This window comes from Atractosteus spatula, chromosome 6, assembly GCF_055471065.1.
Source record: "Atractosteus spatula isolate fAtrSpa1 chromosome 6, fAtrSpa1.hap1, whole genome shotgun sequence".
Classification (NCBI taxonomy): domain Eukaryota; kingdom Metazoa; phylum Chordata; class Actinopteri; order Semionotiformes; family Lepisosteidae; genus Atractosteus; species Atractosteus spatula.
Window position 1 is genome coordinate 18,272,482 of NC_142711.1, and position 26,825 is coordinate 18,299,306.

Genomic DNA, 26,825 nt, shown 5'->3' on the forward strand with positions numbered 1-26,825 from the left:
TTAACCTAAAGTTATATTTACGGTCTCATCTACACTTGTAAGATTAACAAGCTTAAGCTCGCCTCATTAAGAAAAAGTATTGGAATTACAGGGCGGTATTGGAATGAACTCACGAAATGTTTGTCTCCAGCCAGTCGCTGTAAAGTGTTGCAATTTCTCTTTAGAGTCTTCCCATACTGCTACAAAAATCTCGAGTACCCGTGAAGTCAAATGACAGAGAAACGCTTGAAACAAGACTGCAGAAACGAGTTAAAAACCTGACGTCGAAGTGAGATTGAAATGACCAGGAACACCGCACGAATTTAGGCTGAAATTGAAAATAGCGCATCTCAGAGGTTGGTTGAAAGCTTAATAAAGGCTGAAGCAATAGCTCCCTGTGTTGGTTGTCTTCAAGTGTGATCGTCCCGTTTTTACAGATAAAGTATCCAGTGTGTCGACTCCCCCTGATAGAGTGGCTGATAATCACAGACTCAACGGAGACGGTGGATTTTCTCACTGTGTGTGAAGAGAAGACAGCGGTAACTGGGATTCGCGCCGGTGATCTTAATAAGACAGAGAGCGATCGACACGCTTTTACAGTTTGTGTACCGACAGCAGCGACACTGAGAGCTGCTGTGTGTAAGAAAGAGGAAATACGATCTGTTTGGTACAAAATGGGTACCGAGACGCTTTGAGATTTTTTTTCAGATTTTAGGAGATCGTTCTCTTAGCACTCAGGGAGATGGCTGACAGCGAGTCCGGCGTGTCTGAGAGACCGATCCCCACGGAAAGTGAAACTTTATTGATACAATTGACGCAGGAGCACAAGGGAAGACCCCACATGAGAGAATCCACCCACAAGTAAACTTGGTTCTCTTCAGGAGCTCACATGCTGCTGATGATATTTGCGTGTAAAACAGATTTTCTTCTTGTATTTAGATACAAAGACTCGAGTTCAACGGTCCTTGTGTGCGTCTCGGGTGAGTCCGTTTCTAACAAAACTCTTTAGTGTTTTAGTTTTTAATGGGATGGAAGCACCGTATCGGACTAACAGAAATAATCCAGTTAAACAACAGTGAAGTGCTCTTCCACATGACTGCTTGAGCGCTCTTTCCTCTCACAAATGACCCAGAGCGCAGGAGCAAAGTATCTGGAGCCCGATGGTTAGTGATCGGTGATTGTTAAGCGGGATTGGGACGTGTCTGTGAGACTGAAAGCGGACGGAACAGTTTGCAGGGCTCAGATGGACAGCTGCTACATCAGAATGTAGCACAGCGGTTCCATGGTGTAATGGTTAGCACTCTGGACTCTGAATCCAGCGATCCGAGTTCAAATCTCGGTGGAACCTGTGAGGTGTGTTTTTCTTACATCTTCATCGGTGTAAAAAAGAAACCTTTAATGTATCGTTAAGTTAAAATCGATCACTTCCTGAACTTATGTACAAAACTCTCCTGATTTCGGCTCTCATTGCTTCATTACAGGTGTGCTTTTAGGATTCCAGAGCCGTTCAGGTAATTTTCATTGATGAAGGAAGCTTTTTTTTCCGAATCTGTGATCTGCTCGCCCAACAGGGTCTGCTGTCCTTCTGATTTATGTTTAAAAGGTCACAACTGAATAATAATAAAGGTCACAACTGAAAAATATTTCCAACTGCTCAACTGAGTGAAACAACAACAGGACCTAAGATTACACTAATTAAAGAGATAACTAAAGTCTGGAATACGTGACAGCTGTATGGTGTTTTGGAAGAAAACGGTTTTTCTTTGATGTCGAACTCAAGCGGAGTTTCAACGTTACACATAGATTTCGACAAAATGTAGAAAACGCGTGTATCCAAGTTAGAAAAGTTGGAGCGGGGCGATGCCGTACTAGTAGCGGCGCTGAGCTCACTGTGGTGCGGTGCAGCTGTGTCAGCGGGGCCAGTGGCGCAATGGATAACGCGTCTGACTACGGATCAGAAGATTGTAGGTTCGACTCCTGCCTGGCTCGTCTTTCTTTTAAACACATCGGGCTGCTCACTAGCACATCTGTTCATTGTTGATAGCCATAACCAATCAAGACCCGTATCGCTAACAAGAATTGTCCAATCACAGTGTCCGCTCTCATGTTAGGTAGTTTTCGCCCAATCACAGCGCTCCCTGCTGCCAAGATATGGGTCTGGAGTTCAGCCAAGCAAGTGCTGGTTTGTCACTCACATGGTTTTTCAATTTAGACCCGCCAGGAGTACCGATTGTTCTATTTTCGTTCTTTGTCCGCTTTAAAATATTCGTCTTATTTGTCAAGCTATCTGTCACACAAACAGAAATCGGTGCGCGGTATTTTAACACACCTGGTGTTTGTATTCAGTGGGAGCTACTTCTGCTTCGTATTCAAAAATGGATAACATGTAAATAAAGGCTTGTCGATTTCAGTGTTTTGTGTTTTTACTAGTTCCATACTTAGTTGACTTTATGCTTTTGATTTTGAGTCTTTATAATATTAAGTATGGCTTTCTCATTTATCTTCGTCTTGTAAAGTTCCAAAATCCATGTAACTGTGCTAAAAATGTGCGCGGGGACACTCATCTGTTTATACCCGCAGTAACTTCGAAACCGTTACTGTCAAAATACAGCTACGGTGCCTTTTTCGGGAGTAGAAAGCAGAGAAGTTCTCGATGATATGGCAAAATGTAAAAGAGGAAAACCCGCAGCCTCATGGACCAGCAGCAACCCCTCATTGTATAAGGCTGTTGTTTTGTTATTGGGGCATGCTTATACATTATTTTTAAGCTAATACGATTTTTATAACCGGATTTTGGAGCAAATTTCACACATTGATGATTCAACCTTGTTTTGAGGTTTGGTTGCTGCTGTCTGGTTGTCTTTCTCGTTTTCCGACCTTCTTGCTTGCTTCCTGGTATACGTTTTGCTTCGCGATGTGGATTGGTGTTCCCTCTCGCTCCTGAGTCCTGCACAGGATCCATACTTCCTACCTGCCCGCTCTTACAATCAATCTCTAAATCGCTAAAAACTCACACCGAAGAGCTCGGTCTCTTAGACACGTCCGGACTCGCTCCCAACCATCACCCTGCGGGTCTGAGAGAATGATCTCCTAAAATGTGAAAACGAAAATAAGTCACGGAAAAATAATCCCACAAACACCTTCGAGTATCAAGACGTTTCGCTATGCAACAAGGTCTTTGTTCCAAGCAGATCGTATTTTCTCTTTCTTACACACAGCAGCTCTCAGTGTCGCTGCTGTCGCTACACAGACTGTAAAAGCGTGTCGATCGCTCTCTGTGTCCTATTAAGACCACCGGCGCGAATCCAGGTTACCGCTGTCTTCTCTTCACACACAGTGAAACAAGAAGGAAAGGGAAAATAGAAGCAGCATCAGGAGAAGCCAAGAACTCAGCCACCAACACGAAAAACACCTGGTAAGCCCTGTTCTTTCTTCTCCTTTCTTGAAGAGGCCTCTAAAAAATTGAACTGCTTTGCTAGATAAAAGTTTAAAAAGTCTTTAGAAAAAGTTACCTTAAAGTTTAAATTAAACAAAATACCACTTGGGCCCACTACACTCAAAAGGCCAAAGTTGAAGAACCTGTTCCCAAGCAACAGGGGGCTGATTGTATTCAAAACGCCCGAGCCAGGCCGTCTGTTTGCTCTTCTCACCTGGGCCCATTGTATTTAAAAGAGGAAGATGAGTACAGAGCAGAATACAGCCCCACTGGAGCAGCCCTGCCCCCTCAGCACAGTACTCCAGTACCCTGAGGACGTGAAAACCGTTAAGACCAGGAAACAGTACAAAGACTCCTGGATGAAAGAAAACCCAGAGACCCTCATTGCTGACTACTGCCAGGCAGGAGAAAAACACGTAAAAACCAACCTGCTCTTTTTTACTGAGCATCCGAATGCCTGGCACACAGCTGTGTGTAAGAATTATACAAACACCACCAGAAGGGGCATCAGCAAAGGCAGGCAAATCTCCATAGGGGGCGACAGCGAGGTAGAAGACACTGTCCTGACTGTCAACACCTACCACAATGGTACAGTGATGATACAGGGCAGTGAGGCCGCTCTGGAGCTTTTCGAGGAAAAGTTCACAGACCTTAAAACACAGGCCGACCTGGAGAAACCTCCCCCAGAAACAGGAGAAAAACCCAGCAGCCTGATGCCCACAGCACCGGAGAGTTCAGCTCCACCTGTTTTAGAGCCCACAAACACAACCTCAGCCACAGAACAGCCCAGCAAGAGTGTAGCCCTCGGCAACACAGAAACACACCACCCGGACACACACAGCCCACACCAACCCCCCTGTGACCACAGCACAGTGCGCCTCCTGAGAGAGAAACTCTCTGCTCTGGAGCTGGACTTCACTGAGTTCAAGGAGCTGATGCTGGGGAGACTCACAGAGGGGCAGACAGCACAACAGCTAAGAGACGAGGTTAACAAACACAAGAATGAATGTAAAACCTCCAACAAACAGCTCAGGGCACAGATGGAGGAGCTGCTGCAGGACAACAGTAAGCTGCAGTCGGAAGTAGCAGAGCTGAGAGAGGAGCTGCAGCTCGCGGAGAGGACAAGCAAGACTCTCAAAGACCAGCTGAGGAAACTCACTACTTCCCACTGCAGCCCGGACTGCAACAGAACAGCCCTGAGACCCAGAACACACAACACACAACACCCACCCCCAACCCGCAAAGACACACCCACCTCCACACAACCTGACACCCCTACAACCCCCACCACCAACTCCCACTTACCCAGTACCCCCACCGTAGCAAACACCACACCCACTGCACCCCCCGGCACCCCAAATCCCCTCACAACTCCACTGCCCAAAAGCACATCCACCTTGCCGAACACTCAGGGTGACCCACACACACACCCGGCCCCACCCAACTCCTCCACCTCACACACTGCACCCCCCCAAGCAGCCGCCCGCCCGGCAGCACAGCGCCCCTCCAGCAGACTGGACACCAGAGGCAGACGCATGGAAGTAGCCCTTCTCATCGACTCCAACGGGAGGTACATCGATGAGCACAGGCTCTTCCCAGGATTACAAACAGCAAAGCTCTGGTGTCCGACGACAGAGAAGGCCCTGCAGCTGCTGTCCAGGTCGGTACTGGGAGCCCCTCAGCACATCATCATCCACACCGGCACCAACGACCTGAGGACCCAGAGGGAGCAGGTGGCCCAGTCCATCAGGAGAGTGGCAGAGAGGGCCATACAGGAGTTCCCTCGCGCCCGAATTGTCATCTCCACCCTGCTGCCGAGACAGGACGAGCAGCACCACACCATCCAGAGAATCAATGCCGAGATCTCACGGTGCTGCGCCCTGCTCCCAATCGTCTACCTGGCCCATCACTCCACCCTTGGACCACAGCACCTACACGACCATAAACACCTCAAAAAACAGACCATTGGACTCTTCACAAAAACTCTGAAAGACACCACACTGGGCAGACACCCGAACAGCACCCCAGAGAGAAACAGGAGGACTACCAGAGGAACGCCCCAGCACCCACACCCCCAACCCAGACCAGCTCAACCCACAAAGAACAGAACCAGCACCACCCTACAGCCCTCCAACCCAGACCAACGACCTAACAGGACCAGAACCAGCGCCCCACCCCATGCCCCTCACCCAGACCAGCAGCTGAACCGGACCAGAACCACAACCCCTCCCCACCCAGCACAACTACAGAGCCGGACCGAGCCCCTCCTGCACAGCTACGCCGCAGCCCTGGCCAGACCAGCAGTCCCGAGCGGTTTGGAGCTGGGAGAAATCCGGCAGCTCCTGAACCTCATCTGCACCCGGCTTATGAGCTGAACTTCCACCACCCACAGCGACAGACAAAAACCCAGCACAATACTTGTTTCTGTCGATGATGTAAATGTCCAACACAAATTTGATACAGTTCCAGAAAACAATAACAACTTGCAAAGATAATTCAAGCGATAACAATGAGATCTCTAAAGATAAGTATGTGGAACATTCAGGGTCTGGGCTCGTCAGCATTTGGGCTGAAGAGCACTGATCCTGAATTTATCAAGGATGTAAAGGAGACAGACATCATGATCCTACAGGAGACATGGTGTCGGGGAGACTTGGCTACCCACTGTCCCCCAGGCTACAAGGAGATCATGGTGCCCTCTGTCAAAAAACCCCAAATCACCCGGGGCAGAGACTCTGGGGGGATCATTGTGTGGTACAGAGCGGAGCTCAGTCACTCCATACAATTAGTAAAGAAAGAAGAGTCACGAGTTTGGCTTAAAATCAAAAGAAATACCATCTGTACAGAAAACGAGGTTTTCCTGTGTGCTGTCTACATCCCGCCCTCAGAATCCCCCTACTACAGTGAGGGAATTCTCCCCAGTCTCCACACGGAGATCGGTCACTTCCAGGGCCAGGGAAACGTGCTGCTCTATGGTGACCTCAACGCACGAACAGGCACACTGGCAGACTTCACCAGCACACAGGGAAACACTCACATATTCGGACAATCCCCTCTGTACCACACACCGGTCACCTCACACAGGTGCAGCCATGACACTACGGTCAACAGCACCGGGCGCGAGCTGCTGCAGCTCTGTCAAGGGCTGGGCCTGTACATCGTCAACGGCAGGACTAGAGGGGACTCTCTAGGCAGGTTCACCTACAGCTCAGCTCTGGGCAGCAGTGTGGTGGACTATGCCATCACCGACCTGGACCCCTCCTGTATCAGTGCCTTCACTGTCAGGCCACAAACTCCCCTCTCCGACCACAGCCAGATCACACTCTACATGAAGAGAGCACACCAGTACAGAGACACACTGACACAGCCCAGCCAGCTGTATGACCTCAACCAGGCGTACAGATGGGACACAGACAGCCTGGACAGATACCAAACTGCACTGGGCGATGACGAAATTCAGACACTGATGGACACATTCCTAAACACTCCGTATCAAACCAACAAATTAGGCATCAACTTGGCCACACAAAAACTAAATCACCTATTCCACAAACTAGCATCAAAATCTAAGCTAAAAACAACTAAATCAAAAAACTACCAAAAAACAAAAGCAAAAGAAAAGTGGTTTGATACGGAGTGCAAAAACATCAGAAATGCACTACGAAAAGTCTCAAATGAAAAACACAGACAACCACACAACACAGATCTGCGACTCAGGTACTGTGACATGGTAAAACTTTACAAACACACGCTGAAAAAGAAAAGAAACACATACATAGACAAACAACTTGCAGAAATTGAGGAGTCACTAAATCAGAACTGTTTCTGGGAGAAGTGGAACAACTTAAACAAATCAAAACCAGAAGAATTGGCCATCCAAAATGGAACAATCTGGCAAACATACTTTGAAAATCTCTATGAAAAGCTCCCAAATACAAATCAATCAGACCAAAACACCATTTATGAAAAACTCAAAATTTTGGAATTGGCTATCAAAGACAACCAAAACCCCTTAGACTCCCCAATCACTGAGCAGGAGCTACTGGACAAACTCCAGGCCCTCAGACCACGCAAAGCCTGTGGCCATGATGGTGTCATAAATGAGATGCTGAGACACAGCAGCCCAAAGTTGCAACAAGCCCTGCTCAAACTCCTCAATCTCATCATGACAGCCGGATGTTTCCCCGAGGCCTGGAACCAAGGACTGATCACGCCCATCTATAAGAGTGGAGATAAACTCGATCCCAGCAACTACCGGGGCATCTGTGTGAACAGTAACCTGGGGAAGGTATTCTGCAGTATCCTGAATACACGAATACTGGCCTTCCTTACCGAACACAATGTCCTGAGTAAAAGTCAGATTGGCTTCTTGCCAGATCACCGCACATCTGATCACATTTACACCCTACACACACTGATAGACAAACACGTCCACCAAAAACACAAAGGAAAAATTTTTGCCTGCTTTGTCGATTTCAAAAAAGCATTTGACTCGATTTGGCATGAGAGATTGTTTTATAAACTACTCCAAAGTGGCATAGGGGGCAAAGTGTACGACATCATTAAATCAATGTATTCAGAGAGCAAATGTGCAGTGAAAATTGGAAACAAAAGGACTAAATTCTTCACCCAAGGCCGCGGGGTGAGACAGGGCTGCAGCCTGAGCCCAACACTGTTCAATATCTATATCAATGAATTAGCAGGAATGTTGGAGCAGTCTGCAGCTCCTGGTCTCACACTACACGACACAGAAATCAAGTTCCTGCTCTACGCAGATGACCTGGTCCTGCTGTCGCCCACAGAACAGGGGCTGCAGCAGAACCTGGCACTGCTGGAGCAGTACTGTCAGACCTGGGCACTGACAGTCAATCTGGACAAGACCAGAGTTATGGTTTTCCAGAAGAAAGCCAGACCTCAGGGAAACAGGTACAAATTCACACTCAACAACAACACATTGGAGCACACATCCAGCTACACATATCTCGGTCTCACCATCAGCTCTTCCGGGAGTTTTGACCTGGCAGTGAAGGCACTGAGGGAGAAGGCACTCAGGGCTTTCTACGCAATAAGAAGGAGGCTCTTCAACATCAACCCACCAACAAGAATCTGGCTCCAAATATTTGAAAGTGTAATCCAACCCATTGCCCTCTACGGCAGTGAAGTGTGGGGTCCCCTCACAGACCAGGATTACACCCAATGGGACAAACACCCCACAGAAACTCTGCACATGGAGATCTGTAGAAACATCCTCCGTGCGCAGAGAAGAACTCCTAACAACGGGTGCAGGGCCGAATTAGGCCAGTACCCACTATTGATAAACATACAGAAAAGAATATTCAAGTATTGGCTACACCTAAAAAACAGTGACCAAAATTCCTACCACCACAAAGCCCTGCTGAGCCAAGAGCTGAGCCCAAAACAGAGCCCCCTGAGCCACACCGACACTAACCAGCCTCAGGACAGCACTGCTAGAGCACCACAACCCAGACTCAACCACATCACAGCACAGATCAAACAGCAATATCTCACACACTGGGACACACACACACAAACACAACATAAACTGGAATGTTACAGAACCTTAAACAGACAATACACACTAGCTGAATATTTGACCAAAATAAAAAATAACAAACAGAAACAGACCCTGACGAAGTACAGGCTCAGTGACCACAACCTGGCCATAGAAACTGGGCGACACAGGCAGACCTGGCTGTCCAGAGAGGACAGGCTGTCCTCCCACTGCCAGCGGGGAGAAATAGAGACAGAGGTGCACTTCCTACTGCACTGTGACAGATACTCTGGGATTAGAGAAACATTCTTCCCGAAATTCAGAAATATAATCCCAGAGTTCCCACACCTGCCAGAATCACAACGGGTCCCAATCCTACTGGGAGAGGGAGGAGGGAACTCAGTTGAACTGGCAGCCCAGTATGTGATCTCCTGTCACAGCCTGAGGAACAGTGAGTCTGTCTCCCAATAATGCTCCAGCCGCCTACAGAATATGTCAATATTGTATAATATGTCTTTGTTGTAAATGTCTGTAATATGTCTGTAGATTTTATTTTACTTCTATTTTTGTTTTGTTTCATGTAAATATCATTACTTTCATTTGCTTTGGCAACACTGATTGTACCCATCGGTCATGCTAATAAAGCACCTTGAATTGAATTGAATTGAATTGAATTGAGTCGACCGTCTCCCTGGTGGTCTAGTGGTTAGGATTCGGCGCTCTCACCGCCGCGGCCCGGGTTCGATTCCCGGTCAGGGAAGGGCTCCTTTTCCCTCCTGACGGAGATACCTCCTTGAACCACGTCTGTTAACTATCACCACAAAATAACCTTCGAGCCCCAGATACTGCGCTCTGGGTCATTTGTGAGTGGAAAGAGCGCTCAAGTAGTCAACTTGGTTACACGTGTTTGCTACATCTTGTGTTTTAAAATAACGTCTCTTTAAACCAAAGTGTTTATGTGTCGAGCTGAAATTATGCTTGATTACGATATCAAAGAAAAACCGCTTTCTTCCAAAATATCACATAGTTTTCACATCTTCCAGACTGCTTCTCTCTTCTAGTACTAAAGCAGACCAGAGAGTCGGAATGTAACTTCTTTCATCAAGCAAAGCACCTGAAGACCCTAAAATAGTAAAAACACACCTGTAAAAAAGAAAACAAAGCAGAAAATAGGATGAGAATTCCGAACTCAAGTTCAAGAGCTCATCATTGTTAACCTAAAGTTATATTTACGGTCTCATCTACACTTGTAAGATTAACAAAAAGCTCGCCTCATTAAGAAAAAGTATTGGAATTACGGGGCGGTATTGGAATGAACTCACGAAATGTTTGTCTCCAGCCACTCGCTGTAAAGTGTTGCAATTTCTCTTAAGAGTGTTCCCATACTGCTACAAAAATGTCGAGTACCCGTGAGGTCAAATGACAGAGAAACGCTTGAAACAAGACTGCAGAAACGAGTTAAAAACCTGACGTCGAAGTGAGATTGAAATGACCAGGAACACCGCACGAATTTGGGCTGAATGTGTGAGAAAAGGGGTGCTTTTTAAGTGGGAGTGCGGACGTGTCTATAAGACTGAAAGCGGACGGAACCGTTTGTAGAGCTCAGATGCACAGCGGCTACAGCAGAGCTTCGACGTCACACAGACACCGGAGTCTCACGCAGACAAATTACACACGCAGAAGATCTCATTATGGATCTTTAAAGCTCTTTCACAAGCTAGCGGTTCCATGGTGTAATGGTTAGCACTCTGGACTTTGAATCCAGTGATCCGAGTTCAAATCTCGGTGGAACCTGAGCCGGGTATCCTTCTTACTCTGACTACGGATCAGAAGATTGTGGGTTCGACTCCTTCCTGGCTTGTCATTCTTTTAAACACATCGGGCTGCTCACTAGCACATTGCCTTCTGTTCAAAGTTGGTGGTCTTAGCCAATCAAGGCCCGTTTCGCTACCATGAATTGTCCAATCACAGTGTCCGCTCTCATTTTAGGTAGTTTTCGCCCAATCACAGCGCTCCCTGCTGCTAAGATATGGGTCTGGAGTTCAGCCAAACAAGTGCTGGTTTGTCACTCACATGGTTTTTCAATTCAGACGCGCCAGGAGTACCGATTGCTCTATCTTTGTTCTTTGTCCGCTTTAAAATATTCTTATTTGCAAGCGGTCTGTCACACAAACAGAAATCGGTGCGCGGTACTTTAACACACCTGGTATTGGATTCAGTGGGAGCTACTTCTGCTTCGTATTAAAAAATGGATAATATGTAAATAAAGGTTTGTCGATTTCAGTGTTCTGTGTTTTTACGAGTTCCATACTTAGTTGACTTTATGGTTTTGATTTTGAGTCTTTATAATATTAAGTCTGTCTTTCTCATTTTTCTTCGTCTTGTAAAGTTACATGGATTTTGAAACTGCTAAAAATGTGCGCGGGGACACTCATCTGTTTATACCAGCAGTAACTTCGAAACCGTTACTGTCAAAATACAGCTACGGTACCTTTTTCGGGAGTTGAAAACAGAGAAGTTCTCGATGATATGGCAAAATGTAAAAGTCCAGCATCTGTTATAGTCACCCTTTAAGCCGTCAATGTTACACATTCCACACGCGTCTCTGTCCCGTCTCGCATTCCCACGCGAACCGTGTTTAACAAACGCTCACGCCGCGAGTAATACCCTCCCCCCCTCAATCACCGTTCACTCCCGTCACTATTTCAGTTCCCCTCTTTCCTCACTTCCCGCTCACTCTTGCGGGTTCTCCTCGAGTTCGCGTTATTTCACTGCTAGTTTCCACTCGGTGTTTGATCTTCTAGCCTGCCCCTCGATTTCGACTTTGTCTTGAGTTTCGGGTTGTTGCTCTCTGGTTGTCTTTCTCGTTTTCCGACCTTCTTGCTTGCTTCCTGGTATACGTTTTGCTTCGCGATTTGGATTGGTGTTCCCTCTCGCTCCTGAGTCCTGCACAGGATCCATACCTCCTACCTGCCCGCTCTTACAATCAATCTCTAAAGGCCTGGAGCAGCGAAACTATATACAGTTCTACGGGTGGCATGTTCACATAACGTATTTAGTAACCATTCAAGAGAGAAATCACGCTGTCAGGTGCCTGTCCTCCTCTTTCCCTGCTTTTGTTCTCCTGCTACGTTACCTTTGCTTATGCCCTGTTTTTCTCACACCTGAAGAAGGCTCCACGGACGAAACGCTGTGTTTTCTTTCTTCTCTTTTCAGCATGGAATAAACCTATTACTTGTTCCTTTGCAGCCTACGCATGCTGACGCAGCTACCCACCCGAACTACTACATCCACACGGAGGCCAGTATCTTGCAGACTAGTTAATATATTATTTGGAGATCGTCTCAGCTATGAGCTCTATTCCGACAAAAAACTTGCAGAACAAAGTTTGAGACCAGCTGATCTTGATCTTTGAGCTGTGCTGAAGGCTCAGCATTGTTGTTGTTCTAATTAGCAAAAATTACAGGGGGCTCTAAAATCAGAACACTTCAATTGATCAAATCAGTCGGTTAATTTGTGGGCCATAATTATTACTTTTTATGTCTCGTGTCAGGATATAACTGAATGTGCCAGGCAGTGTAATGTTATTTTTAAAGTAAGGATGGCGTTTCTGTTAAAATACATCAGATAGTCTTTTTGCATGTGTTTGAATGTCAAGGACTGCTTCCTCAGCTTTGTAATTCAAAAACAAATGAAAATAGAAGTAAAGCCTCCTTGTCGATATAAGGGTTATTACAAGTGTTCAATTGGCTTTGTGCTTTGGTTTAGATTTTGTTTCCTTGTAAGCATGAAATTTCAATGCTCGCTGCTTGGGGATACAAGACAGACTGGAGAATGCGGGCATCGATCTCGCTACCTCTCGCATGCTAAGCGATACCTGAAGAAGTACAGGCTCAGTGACCACAGCCTGGCCATAGAAACTGGGCGACACAGGCAGACCTGGCTGCCCAGAGAGGACAGGCTGTGCTCCCACTGCCAGCGGGGAGAAACAGAGACAGAGATGCACTTTCTGCTGCACTGTGACAAATATTCTAGGATTAGACAAACATTCCTGCCCAAATTTAGAAATCTGATCCCAGAATCCCCACACCTGCCAGAATCACAACAAGTCTCAATCTTACTGGGAGAGGGAGGAGGGAACTCAGGTGAACTGGCAGCCCAGTATGTGATCTCCTGTCACAGCCTGAGGAACAGTGAGTCTGTCTCACAAAAAATGCTGCATATGTTTATATGTAAATGTCTTATGTCTAAATTAAGATGTAAATGTCTTTGGATTTTTTCATGTTAACTGTATTTGTTTTACTTTGACAATGCTGATTTATTCATTGGTCTTGCCAACAAAGCACCTTGAAATGAATTGAATTGACTGAGCAGCACATGATTGGCTACAATCTCAGCCAGAATCTTGACAGCAGGGTGCGCTGTGATTGAGCAAAAACTCTCAAGAATGAACATCTTCCTTACTCTGCTTCTCTCTTTCAGTAGGACAGCAGACCGTGTTGGGTGAGCAGATCACAGATTTAAAAAAAAAGCTTCTTTCATCAAGCAAAGTACCTGAACTTGACTCTGGAATCATAAAAGCACACCTGTAATGAAGCAATGAAACCTCAAATCAGGAGAGTTTCCTACATAAATTCAAGAAGTGATCGATTTTAACTTAACGCTACATTGAAGGTTTCATTGCTACACTTAATATTAACAAAACGCTCACCCGACAAAGAAGTAAGAAAGATACACTGCTGAGGTTCCACCGAGATTTGAACTCGGATCACTGGATTCAAAGTCCAGAGTGCTAACCATTACACCACGGAACCAATGAGAGTAGATGTCTAAAATCTGAAAACGTAAATAAAACACGGAAAAATAATCCCACAAACCTTCGAGTATCAAGACGTCTCGCTGTGCAAAAAAGTCTTTGTATCGAATAGATCTCATTTTCACTTTCTTACACACAGCAGCTCTCAGTGTCGCTGCTGTCGCTACACAGACTGTAAAAGGGTGTCGATCGCTCTCTGTGTCCTATGAAGACCACCGGCGCGAATCCAGGTTATCGCTGTCTTCTCTTCGCACACAGGGAGAGAGCCAACCGTCTCCCTGGTGGTCTAGTGGTTAGGATTCGGCGCTCTCACCGCCGCGGCCCGGGTTCGATTCCCGGTCAGGGAAGAGTCCCCTTTTCCCTCCTGACGCAGATACCTACTGTACTTGAACCACGTCTCTTAACTATCACCACAAAATAACCTTCGAGCTGCAGATACTCCGCTCCTGCGCTCTGAGTCATTTGTGAGTGGAAAGAGCACTCAAGTAGTCAACTTGATTACACGTGTTTTCTACATTTTGTGTTTTAAAATACGAAATCAAAGAAAAACCGCTTTCTTCCAAAATATCACACCGTTTTCACATCTTCCAGACTGCTTCTCTCTTCTAGTTCTAAAGCAGACCAGAGAGTCAGATTGTAACTTCTTTCATCAAGCAAAGCACCTGAAGACCCTAAAATAGTAAAAACACACGTGTAATAAAGCAAACAAAGCAGAAAATAGGATGAGAATTTCGAAATCAAGTTCAAGAGCTCATCATTGTTAACCTAAAGTTATATTTACGGTCTCATCTACACTTGTAAGATTAACAAGCTTAAGCTCGCCTCATTAAGAAAAAGTATTGGAATTACAGGGCGGTATTGGAATGAACTCACGAAATGTTTGTCTCCAGCCAGTCGCTGTAAAGTGTTGCAATTTCTCTTTAGAGTCTTCCCATACTGCTACAAAAATTTCGAGTACCCGTGAAGTCAAATGACAGAGAAACGCTTGAAACAAGACTGCAGAAACGAGTTAAAAACCTGACGTCGAAGTGAGATTGAAATGATCAGGAACACCGCACGAATTTAGGCTGAACATGTGAGAAAAAAAGCATTGGCCGTCCCTTCGATAGCTCAGTTGGTAGAGCGGAGGACTGTAGTGGGAATCGCTGGGAATCCTTAGGTCGCTGGTTCGAATCCGGCTCGAAGGAAGGCATTGTTTTGTTGTTCTCCTTAACAATCTCGTGAAAATTGAAAATAGCGCATCTCAGAGGTTGGTTGAAAGCTTAATAAAGGCTGAAGCAATAGCTCCCTGTGTTGGTTGTCTTCAAGTGTGATCGTCCCGTTTTTACAGATAAAGTATCCAGTGTGTCGACTCCCCCTGATAGAGTGGCTGATAATCACAGACTCAACGGAGACGGTGGATTTTCTCACTGTGTGTGAAGAGAAGACAGCGGTAACTGGGATTCGCGCCGGTGATCTTAATAAGACAGAGAGCGATCGACACGCTTTTACAGTTTGTGTACCGACAGCAGCGACACTGAGAGCTGCTGTGTGTAAGAAAGAGGAAATACGATCTGTTTGGTACAAAATGGGTACCGAGACGCTTTGAGATTTTTTTTCAGATTTTAGGAGATCGTTCTCTTAGCACTCAGGGAGATGGCTGACAGCGAGTCCGGCGTGTCTGAGAGACCGATCCCCACGGAAAGTGAAACTTTATTGATACAATTGACGCAGGAGCACAAGGGAAGACCCCACATGAGAGAATCCACCCACAAGTAAACTTGGTTCTCTTCAGGAGCTCACATGCTGCTGATGATATTTGCGTGTAAAACAGATTTTCTTCTTGTATTTAGATACAAAGACTCGAGTTCAACGGTCCTTGTGTGCGTCTCGGGTGAGTCCGTTTCTAACAAAACTCTTTAGTGTTTTAGTTTTTAATGGGATGGAAGCACCGTATCGGACTAACAGAAATAATCCAGTTAAACAACAGTGAAGTGCTCTTCCACATGACTGCTTGAGCGCTCTTTCCTCTCACAAATGACCCAGAGCGCAGGAGCAAAGTATCTGGAGCCCGATGGTTAGTGATCGGTGATTGTTAAGCGGGATTGGGACGTGTCTGTGAGACTGAAAGCGGACGGAACAGTTTGCAGGGCTCAGATGGACAGCTGCTACATCAGAATGTAGCACAGCGGTTCCATGGTGTAATGGTTAGCACTCTGGACTCTGAATCCAGCGATCCGAGTTCAAATCTCGGTGGAACCTGTGAGGTGTGTTTTTCTTACATCTTCATCGGTGTAAAAAAGAAACCTTTAATGTATCGTTAAGTTAAAATCGATCACTTCCTGAACTTATGTACAAAACTCTCCTGATTTCGGCTCTCATTGCTTCATTACAGGTGTGCTTTTAGGATTCCAGAGCCGTTCAGGTAATTTTCATTGATGAAGGAAGCTTTTTTTTCCGAATCTGTGATCTGCTCGCCCAACAGGGTCTGCTGTCCTTCTGATTTATGTTTAAAAGGTCACAACTGAATAATAATAAAGGTCACAACTGAAAAATATTTCCAACTGCTCAACTGAGTGAAACAACAACAGGACCTAAGATTACACTAATTAAAGAGATAACTAAAGTCTGGAATACGTGACAGCTGTATGGTGTTTTGGAAGAAAACGGTTTTTCTTTGATGTCGAACTCAAGCGGAGTTTCAACGTTACACATAGATTTCGACAAAATGTAGAAAACGCGTGTATCCAAGTTAGAAAAGTTGGAGCGGGGCGATGCCGTACTAGTAGCGGCGCTGAGCTCACTGTGGTGCGGTGCAGCTGTGTCAGCGGGGCCAGTGGCGCAATGGATAACGCGTCTGACTACGGATCAGAAGATTGTAGGTTCGACTCCTGCCTGGCTCGTCTTTCTTTTAAACACATCGGGCTGCTCACTAGCACATCTGTTCATTGTTGATAGCCATAACCAATCAAGACCCGTATCGCTAACAAGAATTGTCCAATCACAGTGTCCGCTCTCATGTTAGGTAGTTTTCGCCCAATCACAGCGCTCCCTGCTGCCAAGATATGGGTCTGGAGTTCAGCCAAACAAGTGCTGGTTTGTCACTCACATGGTTTTTCAATTTAGACCCGCCAGGAGTACCGATTGTTCTATTTTCGTTCTTTGTCCGCTTTAAAATATTCGTCTTATTTGCAAGCTATCTGTCACACAAACAGAAATCGGTGCGCGGTATTTTAACACACCTGGTGTTTGTATTCAGTGGGAGCTACTTCTGCTTCGTATTCAAAAATGGATAACATGTAAATAAAGGCTTGTCGATTTCAGTGTTTTGTGTTTTTACTAGTTCCATACTTAGTTGACTTTATGCTTTTGATTTTGAGTCTTTATAATATTAAGTATGGCTTTCTCATTTATCTTCGTCTTGTAAAGTTCCAAAATCCATGTAACTGTGCTAAAAATGTGCGCGGGGACACTCATCTGTTTATACCCGCAGTAACTTCGAAACCGTTACTGTCAAAATACAGCTACGGTGCCTTTTTCGGGAGTAGAAAGCAGAGAAGTTCTCGATGATATGGCAAAATGTAAAAGAGGAAAACCCGCAGCCTCATGGACCAGCAGCAACCCCTCATTGTATAAGGCTGTTGTTTTGTTATTGGGGCATGCTTATACATTATTTTTAAGCTAATACGATTTTTATAACCGGATTTTGGAGCAAATTTCACACATTGATGATTCAACCTTGTTTTGAGGTTTGGTTGCTGCTGTCTGGTTGTCTTTCTCGTTTTCCGACCTTCTTGCTTGCTTCCTGGTATACGTTTTGCTTTGCGATGTGGATTGGTGTTCCCTCTCGCTCCTGAGTCCTGCACAGGATCCATACTTCCTACCTGCCCGCTCTTACAATCAATCTCTAAATCGCTAAAAACTCACACCGAAGAGCTCGGTCTCTTAGACACGTCCGGACTCGCTCCCAACCATCACCCTGCGGGTCTGAGAGAATGATCTCCTAAAATGTGAAAACGAAAATAAGTCACGGAAAAATAATCCCACAAACACCTTCGAGTATCAAGACGTTTCGCTATGCAACAAGGTCTTTGTTCCAAGCAGATCGTATTTTCTCTTTCTTACACACAGCAGCTCTCAGTGTCGCTGCTGTCGCTACACAGACTGTAAAAGCGTGTCGATCGCTCTCTGTGTCCTATTAAGACCACCGGCGCGAATCCAGGTTACCGCTGTCTTCTCTTCACACACAGTGAAACAAGAAGGAAAGGGAAAATAGAAGCAGCATCAGGAGAAGCCAAGAACTCAGCCACCAACACGAAAAACACCTGGTAAGCCCTGTTCTTTCTTCTCCTTTCTTGAAGAGGCCTCTAAAAAATTGAACTGCTTTGCTAGATAAAAGTTTAAAAAGTCTTTAGAAAAAGTTACCTTAAAGTTTAAATTAAACAAAATACCACTTGGGCCCACTACACTCAAAAGGCCAAAGTTGAAGAACCTGTTCCCAAGCAACAGGGGGCTGATTGTATTCAAAACGCCCGAGCCAGGCCGTCTGTTTGCTCTTCTCACCTGGGCCCATTGTATTTAAAAGAGGAAGATGAGTACAGAGCAGAATACAGCCCCACTGGAGCAGCCCTGCCCCCTCAGCACAGTACTCCAGTACCCTGAGGACGTGAAAACCGTTAAGACCAGGAAACAGTACAAAGACTCCTGGATGAAAGAAAACCCAGAGACCCTCATTGCTGACTACTGCCAGGCAGGAGAAAAACACATAAAAACCAACCTGCTCTTTTTTACTGAGCATCCGAATGCCTGGCACACAGCTGTGTGTAAGAATTATACAAACACCACCAGAAGGGGCATCAGCAAAGGCAGGCAAATCTCCATAGGGGGCGACAGCGAGGTAGAAGACACTGTCCTGACTGTCAACACCTACCACAATGGTACAGTGATGATACAGGGCAGTGAGGCCGCTCTGGAGCTTTTCGAGGAAAAGTTCACAGACCTTAAAACACAGGCCGACCTGGAGAAACCTCCCCCAGAAACAGGAGAAAAACCCAGCAGCCTGATGCCCACAGCACCGGAGAGTTCAGCTCCACCTGTTTTAGAGCCCACAAACACAACCTCAGCCACAGAACAGCCCAGCAAGAGTGTAGCCCTCGGCAACACAGAAACACACCACCCGGACACACACAGCCCACACCAACCCCCCTGTGACCACAGCACAGTGCGCCTCCTGAGAGAGAAACTCTCTGCTCTGGAGCTGGACTTCACTGAGTTCAAGGAGCTGATGCTGGGGAGACTCACAGAGGGGCAGACAGCACAACAGCTAAGAGACGAGGTTAACAAACACAAGAATGAATGTAAAACCTCCAACAAACAGCTCAGGGCACAGATGGAGGAGCTGCTGCAGGACAACAGTAAGCTGCAGTCGGAAGTAGCAGAGCTGAGAGAGGAGCTGCAGCTCGCGGAGAGGACAAGCAAGACTCTCAAAGACCAGCTGAGGAAACTCACTACTTCCCACTGCAGCCCGGACTGCAACAGAACAGCCCTGAGACCCAGAACACACAACACACAACACCCACCCCCAACCCGCAAAGACACACCCACCTCCACACAACCTGACACCCCTACAACCCCCACCACCAACTCCCACTTACCCAGTACCCCCACCGTAGCAAACACCACACCCACTGCACCCCCCGGCACCCCAAATCCCCTCACAACTCCACTGCCCAAAAGCACATCCACCTTGCCGAACACTCAGGGTGACCCACACACACACCCGGCCCCACCCAACTCCTCCACCTCACACACTGCACCCCCCCAAGCAGCCGCCCGCCCGGCAGCACAGCGCCCCTCCAGCAGACTGGACACCAGAGGCAGACGCATGGAAGTAGCCCTTCTCATCGACTCCAACGGGAGGTACATCGATGAGCACAGGCTCTTCCCAGGATTACAAACAGCAAAGCTCTGGTGTCCGACGACAGAGAAGGCCCTGCAGCTGCTGTCCAGGTCGGTACTGGGAGCCCCTCAGCACATCATCATCCACACCGGCACCAACGACCTGAGGACCCAGAGGGAGCAGGTGGCCCAGTCCATCAGGAGAGTGGCAGAGAGGGCCATACAGGAGTTCCCTCGCGCCCGAATTGTCATCTCCACCCTGCTGCCGAGACAGGACGAGCAGCACCACACCATCCAGAGAATCAATGCCGAGATCTCACGGTGCTGCGCCCTGCTCCCAATCGTCTACCTGGCCCATCACTCCACCCTTGGACCACAGCACCTACACGACCATAAACACCTCAAAAAACAGACCATTGGACTCTTCACAAAAACTCTGAAAGACACCACACTGGGCAGACACCCGAACAGCACCCCAGAGAGAAACAGGAGGACTACCAGAGGAACGCCCCAGCACCCACACCCCCAACCCAGACCAGCTCAACCCACAAAGAACAGAACCAGCACCACCCTACAGCCCTCCAACCCAGACCAACGACCTAACAGGACCAGAACCAGCGCCCCACCCCATGCCCCTCACCCAGACCAGCAGCTGAACCGGACCAGAACCACAACCCCTCCCCACCCAGCACAACTACAGAGCCGGACCGAGCCCCTCCTGCACAGCTACGCCGCAGCCCTGGCCAGACCAGCAGTCCCGAGCGGTTTGGAGCTGGGAGAAATCCGGCAGCTCCTGAACCTCATCTGCACCCGGCTTATGAGCTGAACTTCCACCACCCACAGCGACAGACAAAAACCCAGCACAATACTTGTTTCTGTCGATGATGTAAATGTCCAACACAAATTTGATACAGTTCCAGAAAACAATAACAACTTGCAAAGATAATTCAAGCGATAACAATGAGATCTCTAAAGATAAGTATGTGGAACATTCAGGGTCTGGGCTCGTCAGCATTTGGGCTGAAGAGCACTGATCCTGAATTTATCAAGGATGTAAAGGAGACAGACATCATGATCCTACAGGAGACATGGTGTCGGGGAGACTTGGCTACCCACTGTCCCCCAGGCTACAAGGAGATCATGGTGCCCTCTGTCAAAAAACCCCAAATCACCCGGGGCAGAGACTCTGGGGGGATCATTGTGTGGTACAGAGCGGAGCTCAGTCACTCCATACAATTAGTAAAGAAAGAAGAGTCACGAGTTTGGCTTAAAATCAAAAGAAATACCATCTGTACAGAAAACGAGGTTTTCCTGTGTGCTGTCTACATCCCGCCCTCAGAATCCCCCTACTACAGTGAGGGAATTCTCCCCAGTCTCCACACGGAGATCGGTCACTTCCAGGGCCAGGGAAACGTGCTGCTCTATGGTGACCTCAACGCACGAACAGGCACACTGGCAGACTTCACCAGCACACAGGGAAACACTCACATATTCGGACAATCCCCTCTGTACCACACACCGGTCACCTCACACAGGTGCAGCCATGACACTACGGTCAACAGCACCGGGCGCGAGCTGCTGCAGCTCTGTCAAGGGCTGGGCCTGTACATCGTCAACGGCAGGACTAGAGGGGACTCTCTAGGCAGGTTCACCTACAGCTCAGCTCTGGGCAGCAGTGTGGTGGACTATGCCATCACCGACCTGGACCCCTCCTGTATCAGTGCCTTCACTGTCAGGCCACAAACTCCCCTCTCCGACCACAGCCAGATCACACTCTACATGAAGAGAGCACACCAGTACAGAGACACACTGACACAGCCCAGCCAGCTGTATGACCTCAACCAGGCGTACAGATGGGACACAGACAGCCTGGACAGATACCAAACTGCACTGGGCGATGACGAAATTCAGACACTGATGGACACATTCCTAAACACTCCGTATCAAACCAACAAATTAGGCATCAACTTGGCCACACAAAAACTAAATCACCTATTCCACAAACTAGCATCAAAATCTAAGCTAAAAACAACTAAATCAAAAAACTACCAAAAAACAAAAGCAAAAGAAAAGTGGTTTGATACGGAGTGCAAAAACATCAGAAATGCACTACGAAAAGTCTCAAATGAAAAACACAGACAACCACACAACACAGATCTGCGACTCAGGTACTGTGACATGGTAAAACTTTACAAACACACGCTGAAAAAGAAAAGAAACACATACATAGACAAACAACTTGCAGAAATTGAGGAGTCACTAAATCAGAACTGTTTCTGGGAGAAGTGGAACAACTTAAACAAATCAAAACCAGAAGAATTGGCCATCCAAAATGGAACAATCTGGCAAACATACTTTGAAAATCTCTATGAAAAGCTCCCAAATACAAATCAATCAGACCAAAACACCATTTATGAAAAACTCAAAATTTTGGAATTGGCTATCAAAGACAACCAAAACCCCTTAGACTCCCCAATCACTGAGCAGGAGCTACTGGACAAACTCCAGGCCCTCAGACCACGCAAAGCCTGTGGCCATGATGGTGTCATAAATGAGATGCTGAGACACAGCAGCCCAAAGTTGCAACAAGCCCTGCTCAAACTCCTCAATCTCATCATGACAGCCGGATGTTTCCCCGAGGCCTGGAACCAAGGACTGATCACGCCCATCTATAAGAGTGGAGATAAACTCGATCCCAGCAACTACCGGGGCATCTGTGTGAACAGTAACCTGGGGAAGGTATTCTGCAGTATCCTGAATACACGAATACTGGCCTTCCTTACCGAACACAATGTCCTGAGTAAAAGTCAGATTGGCTTCTTGCCAGATCACCGCACATCTGATCACATTTACACCCTACACACACTGATAGACAAACACGTCCACCAAAAACACAAAGGAAAAATTTTTGCCTGCTTTGTCGATTTCAAAAAAGCATTTGACTCGATTTGGCATGAGAGATTGTTTTATAAACTACTCCAAAGTGGCATAGGGGGCAAAGTGTACGACATCATTAAATCAATGTATTCAGAGAGCAAATGTGCAGTGAAAATTGGAAACAAAAGGACTAAATTCTTCACCCAAGGCCGCGGGGTGAGACAGGGCTGCAGCCTGAGCCCAACACTGTTCAATATCTATATCAATGAATTAGCAGGAATGTTGGAGCAGTCTGCAGCTCCTGGTCTCACACTACACGACACAGAAATCAAGTTCCTGCTCTACGCAGATGACCTGGTCCTGCTGTCGCCCACAGAACAGGGGCTGCAGCAGAACCTGGCACTGCTGGAGCAGTACTGTCAGACCTGGGCACTGACAGTCAATCTGGACAAGACCAGAGTTATGGTTTTCCAGAAGAAAGCCAGACCTCAGGGAAACAGGTACAAATTCACACTCAACAACAACACATTGGAGCACACATCCAGCTACACATATCTCGGTCTCACCATCAGCTCTTCCGGGAGTTTTGACCTGGCAGTGAAGGCACTGAGGGAGAAGGCACTCAGGGCTTTCTACGCAATAAGAAGGAGGCTCTTCAACATCAACCCACCAACAAGAATCTGGCTCCAAATATTTGAAAGTGTAATCCAACCCATTGCCCTCTACGGCAGTGAAGTGTGGGGTCCCCTCACAGACCAGGATTACACCCAATGGGACAAACACCCCACAGAAACTCTGCACATGGAGATCTGTAGAAACATCCTCCGTGCGCAGAGAAGAACTCCTAACAACGGGTGCAGGGCCGAATTAGGCCAGTACCCACTATTGATAAACATACAGAAAAGAATATTCAAGTATTGGCTACACCTAAAAAACAGTGACCAAAATTCCTACCACCACAAAGCCCTGCTGAGCCAAGAGCTGAGCCCAAAACAGAGCCCCCTGAGCCACACCGACACTAACCAGCCTCAGGACAGCACTGCTAGAGCACCACAACCCAGACTCAACCACATCACAGCACAGATCAAACAGCAATATCTCACACACTGGGACACACACACACAAACACAACATAAACTGGAATGTTACAGAACCTTAAACAGACAATACACACTAGCTGAATATTTGACCAAAATAAAAAATAACAAACAGAAACAGACCCTGACGAAGTACAGGCTCAGTGACCACAACCTGGCCATAGAAACTGGGCGACACAGGCAGACCTGGCTGTCCAGAGAGGACAGGCTGTGCTCCCACTGCCAGCGGGGAGAAATAGAGACAGAGGTGCACTTCCTACTGCACTGTGACAGATACTCTGGGATTAGAGAAACATTCTTCCCGAAATTCAGAAATATAATCCCAGAGTTCCCACACCTGCCAGAATCACAACGGGTCCCAATCCTACTGGGAGAGGGAGGAGGGAACTCAGTTGAACTGGCAGCCCAGTATGTGATCTCCTGTCACAGCCTGAGGAACAGTGAGTCTGTCTCCCAATAATGCTCCAGCCGCCTACAGAATATGTCAATATTGTATAATATGTCTTTGTTGTAAATGTCTGTAATATGTCTGTAGATTTTATTTTACTTCTATTTTTGTTTTGTTTCATGTAAATATCATTACTTTCATTTGCTTTGGCAACACTGATTGTACCCATCGGTCATGCTAATAAAGCACCTTGAATTGAATTGAATTGAATTGAGTCGACCGTCTCCCTGGTGGTCTAGTGGTTAGGATTCGGCGCTCTCACCGCCGCGGCCCGGGTTCGATTCCCGGTCAGGGAAGGGCTCCTTTTCCCTCCTGACGGAGATACCTCCTTGAACCACGTCTGTTAACTATCACCACAAAATAACCTTCGAGCCCCAGATACTGCGCTCTGGGTCATTTGTGAGTGGAAAGAGCGCTCAAGTAGTCAACTTGGTTACACGTGTTTGCTACATCTTGTGTTTTAAAATAACGTCTCTTTAAACCAAAGTGTTTATGTGTCGAGCTGAAATTATGCTTGATTACGATATCAAAGAAAAACCGCTTTCTTCCAAAATATCACATAGTTTTCACATCTTCCAGACTGCTTCTCTCTTCTAGTACTAAAGCAGACCAGAGAGTCGGAATGTAACTTCTTTCATCAAGCAAAGCACCTGAAGACCCTAAAATAGTAAAAACACACCTGTAAAAAAGAAAACAAAGCAGAAAATAGGATGAGAATTCCGAACTCAAGTTCAAGAGCTCATCATTGTTAACCTAAAGTTATATTTACGGTCTCATCTACACTTGTAAGATTAACAAAAAGCTCGCCTCATTAAGAAAAAGTATTGGAATTACGGGGCGGTATTGGAATGAACTCACGAAATGTTTGTCTCCAGCCACTCGCTGTAAAGTGTTGCAATTTCTCTTAAGAGTGTTCCCATACTGCTACAAAAATGTCGAGTACCCGTGAGGTCAAATGACAGAGAAACGCTTGAAACAAGACTGCAGAAACGAGTTAAAAACCTGACGTCGAAGTGAGATTGAAATGACCAGGAACACCGCACGAATTTGGGCTGAATGTGTGAGAAAAGGGGTGCTTTTTAAGTGGGAGTGCGGACGTGTCTATAAGACTGAAAGCGGACGGAACCGTTTGTAGAGCTCAGATGCACAGCGGCTACAGCAGAGCTTCGACGTCACACAGACACCGGAGTCTCACGCAGACAAATTACACACGCAGAAGATCTCATTATGGATCTTTAAAGCTCTTTCACAAGCTAGCGGTTCCATGGTGTAATGGTTAGCACTCTGGACTTTGAATCCAGTGATCCGAGTTCAAATCTCGGTGGAACCTGAGCCGGGTATCCTTCTTACTCTGACTACGGATCAGAAGATTGTGGGTTCGACTCCTTCCTGGCTTGTCATTCTTTTAAACACATCGGGCTGCTCACTAGCACATTGCCTTCTGTTCAAAGTTGGTGGTCTTAGCCAATCAAGGCCCGTTTCGCTACCATGAATTGTCCAATCACAGTGTCCGCTCTCATTTTAGGTAGTTTTCGCCCAATCACAGCGCTCCCTGCTGCTAAGATATGGGTCTGGAGTTCAGCCAAACAAGTGCTGGTTTGTCACTCACATGGTTTTTCAATTCAGACGCGCCAGGAGTACCGATTGCTCTATCTTTGTTCTTTGTCCGCTTTAAAATATTCTTATTTGCAAGCGGTCTGTCACACAAACAGAAATCGGTGCGCGGTACTTTAACACACCTGGTATTGGATTCAGTGGGAGCTACTTCTGCTTCGTATTAAAAAATGGATAATATGTAAATAAAGGTTTGTCGATTTCAGTGTTCTGTGTTTTTACGAGTTCCATACTTAGTTGACTTTATGGTTTTGATTTTGAGTCTTTATAATATTAAGTCTGTCTTTCTCATTTTTCTTCGTCTTGTAAAGTTACATGGATTTTGAAACTGCTAAAAATGTGCGCGGGGACACTCATCTGTTTATACCAGCAGTAACTTCGAAACCGTTACTGTCAAAATACAGCTACGGTACCTTTTTCGGGAGTTGAAAACAGAGAAGTTCTCGATGATATGGCAAAATGTAAAAGTCCAGCATCTGTTATAGTCACCCTTTAAGCCGTCAATGTTACACATTCCACACGCGTCTCTGTCCCGTCTCGCATTCCCACGCGAACCGTGTTTAACAAACGCTCACGCCGCGAGTAATACCCTCCCCCCCTCAATCACCGTTCACTCCCGTCACTATTTCAGTTCCCCTCTTTCCTCACTTCCCGCTCACTCTTGCGGGTTCTCCTCGAGTTCGCGTTATTTCACTGCTAGTTTCCACTCGGTGTTTGATCTTCTAGCCTGCCCCTCGATTTCGACTTTGTCTTGAGTTTCGGGTTGTTGCTCTCTGGTTGTCTTTCTCGTTTTCCGACCTTCTTGCTTGCTTCCTGGTATACGTTTTGCTTCGCGATTTGGATTGGTGTTCCCTCTCGCTCCTGAGTCCTGCACAGGATCCATACCTCCTACCTGCCCGCTCTTACAATCAATCTCTAAAGGCCTGGAGCAGCGAAACTATATACAGTTCTACGGGTGGCATGTTCACATAACGTATTTAGTAACCATTCAAGAGAGAAATCACGCTGTCAGGTGCCTGTCCTCCTCTTTCCCTGCTTTTGTTCTCCTGCTACGTTACCTTTGCTTATGCCCTGTTTTTCTCACACCTGAAGAAGGCTCCACGGACGAAACGCTGTGTTTTCTTTCTTCTCTTTTCAGCATGGAATAAACCTATTACTTGTTCCTTTGC

General features: G+C 46.6%; 11 non-coding genes across 11 annotated transcripts; 10 read left to right on the top strand and 1 right to left on the bottom strand.

The window, feature by feature from the left end:
- The first annotated feature begins 1,255 nt into the window (after positions 1-1,255).
- trnaq-cug (transfer RNA glutamine (anticodon CUG)) lies at positions 1,256-1,327 on the top strand. Its single transcript has one exon. It is a non-coding gene; the product is annotated as a tRNA-Gln (tRNA).
- Positions 1,328-1,895: 568 nt separating this feature from the next.
- trnar-acg (transfer RNA arginine (anticodon ACG)) lies at positions 1,896-1,968 on the top strand. Its single transcript has one exon. It is a non-coding gene; the product is annotated as a tRNA-Arg (tRNA).
- A 7,647-nt stretch (positions 1,969-9,615) lies between these two features.
- On the top strand, positions 9,616-9,687 carry trnae-cuc (transfer RNA glutamic acid (anticodon CUC)). Its single transcript has one exon. It is a non-coding gene; the product is annotated as a tRNA-Glu (tRNA).
- A 962-nt stretch (positions 9,688-10,649) lies between these two features.
- Positions 10,650-10,721, top strand: trnaq-uug (transfer RNA glutamine (anticodon UUG)). Its single transcript has one exon. It is a non-coding gene; the product is annotated as a tRNA-Gln (tRNA).
- Positions 10,722-13,669: 2,948 nt separating this feature from the next.
- Positions 13,670-13,741, bottom strand: trnaq-uug (transfer RNA glutamine (anticodon UUG)). The gene has a single exon. It is a non-coding gene; the product is annotated as a tRNA-Gln (tRNA).
- Positions 13,742-14,018: 277 nt separating this feature from the next.
- trnae-cuc (transfer RNA glutamic acid (anticodon CUC)) lies at positions 14,019-14,090 on the top strand. The gene has a single exon. It is a non-coding gene; the product is annotated as a tRNA-Glu (tRNA).
- Positions 14,091-14,842: 752 nt separating this feature from the next.
- Positions 14,843-14,930, top strand: trnay-gua (transfer RNA tyrosine (anticodon GUA)). Its single transcript is given in 2 exon segments — positions 14,843-14,879; positions 14,895-14,930. It is a non-coding gene; the product is annotated as a tRNA-Tyr (tRNA).
- Positions 14,931-15,912: 982 nt separating this feature from the next.
- trnaq-cug (transfer RNA glutamine (anticodon CUG)) lies at positions 15,913-15,984 on the top strand. Its single transcript has one exon. It is a non-coding gene; the product is annotated as a tRNA-Gln (tRNA).
- Positions 15,985-16,552: 568 nt separating this feature from the next.
- Positions 16,553-16,625, top strand: trnar-acg (transfer RNA arginine (anticodon ACG)). The gene has a single exon. It is a non-coding gene; the product is annotated as a tRNA-Arg (tRNA).
- Positions 16,626-24,266: 7,641 nt separating this feature from the next.
- Positions 24,267-24,338, top strand: trnae-cuc (transfer RNA glutamic acid (anticodon CUC)). Its single transcript has one exon. It is a non-coding gene; the product is annotated as a tRNA-Glu (tRNA).
- A 962-nt stretch (positions 24,339-25,300) lies between these two features.
- Positions 25,301-25,372, top strand: trnaq-uug (transfer RNA glutamine (anticodon UUG)). Its single transcript has one exon. It is a non-coding gene; the product is annotated as a tRNA-Gln (tRNA).
- The last annotated feature ends 1,453 nt before the right edge of the window (positions 25,373-26,825 follow it).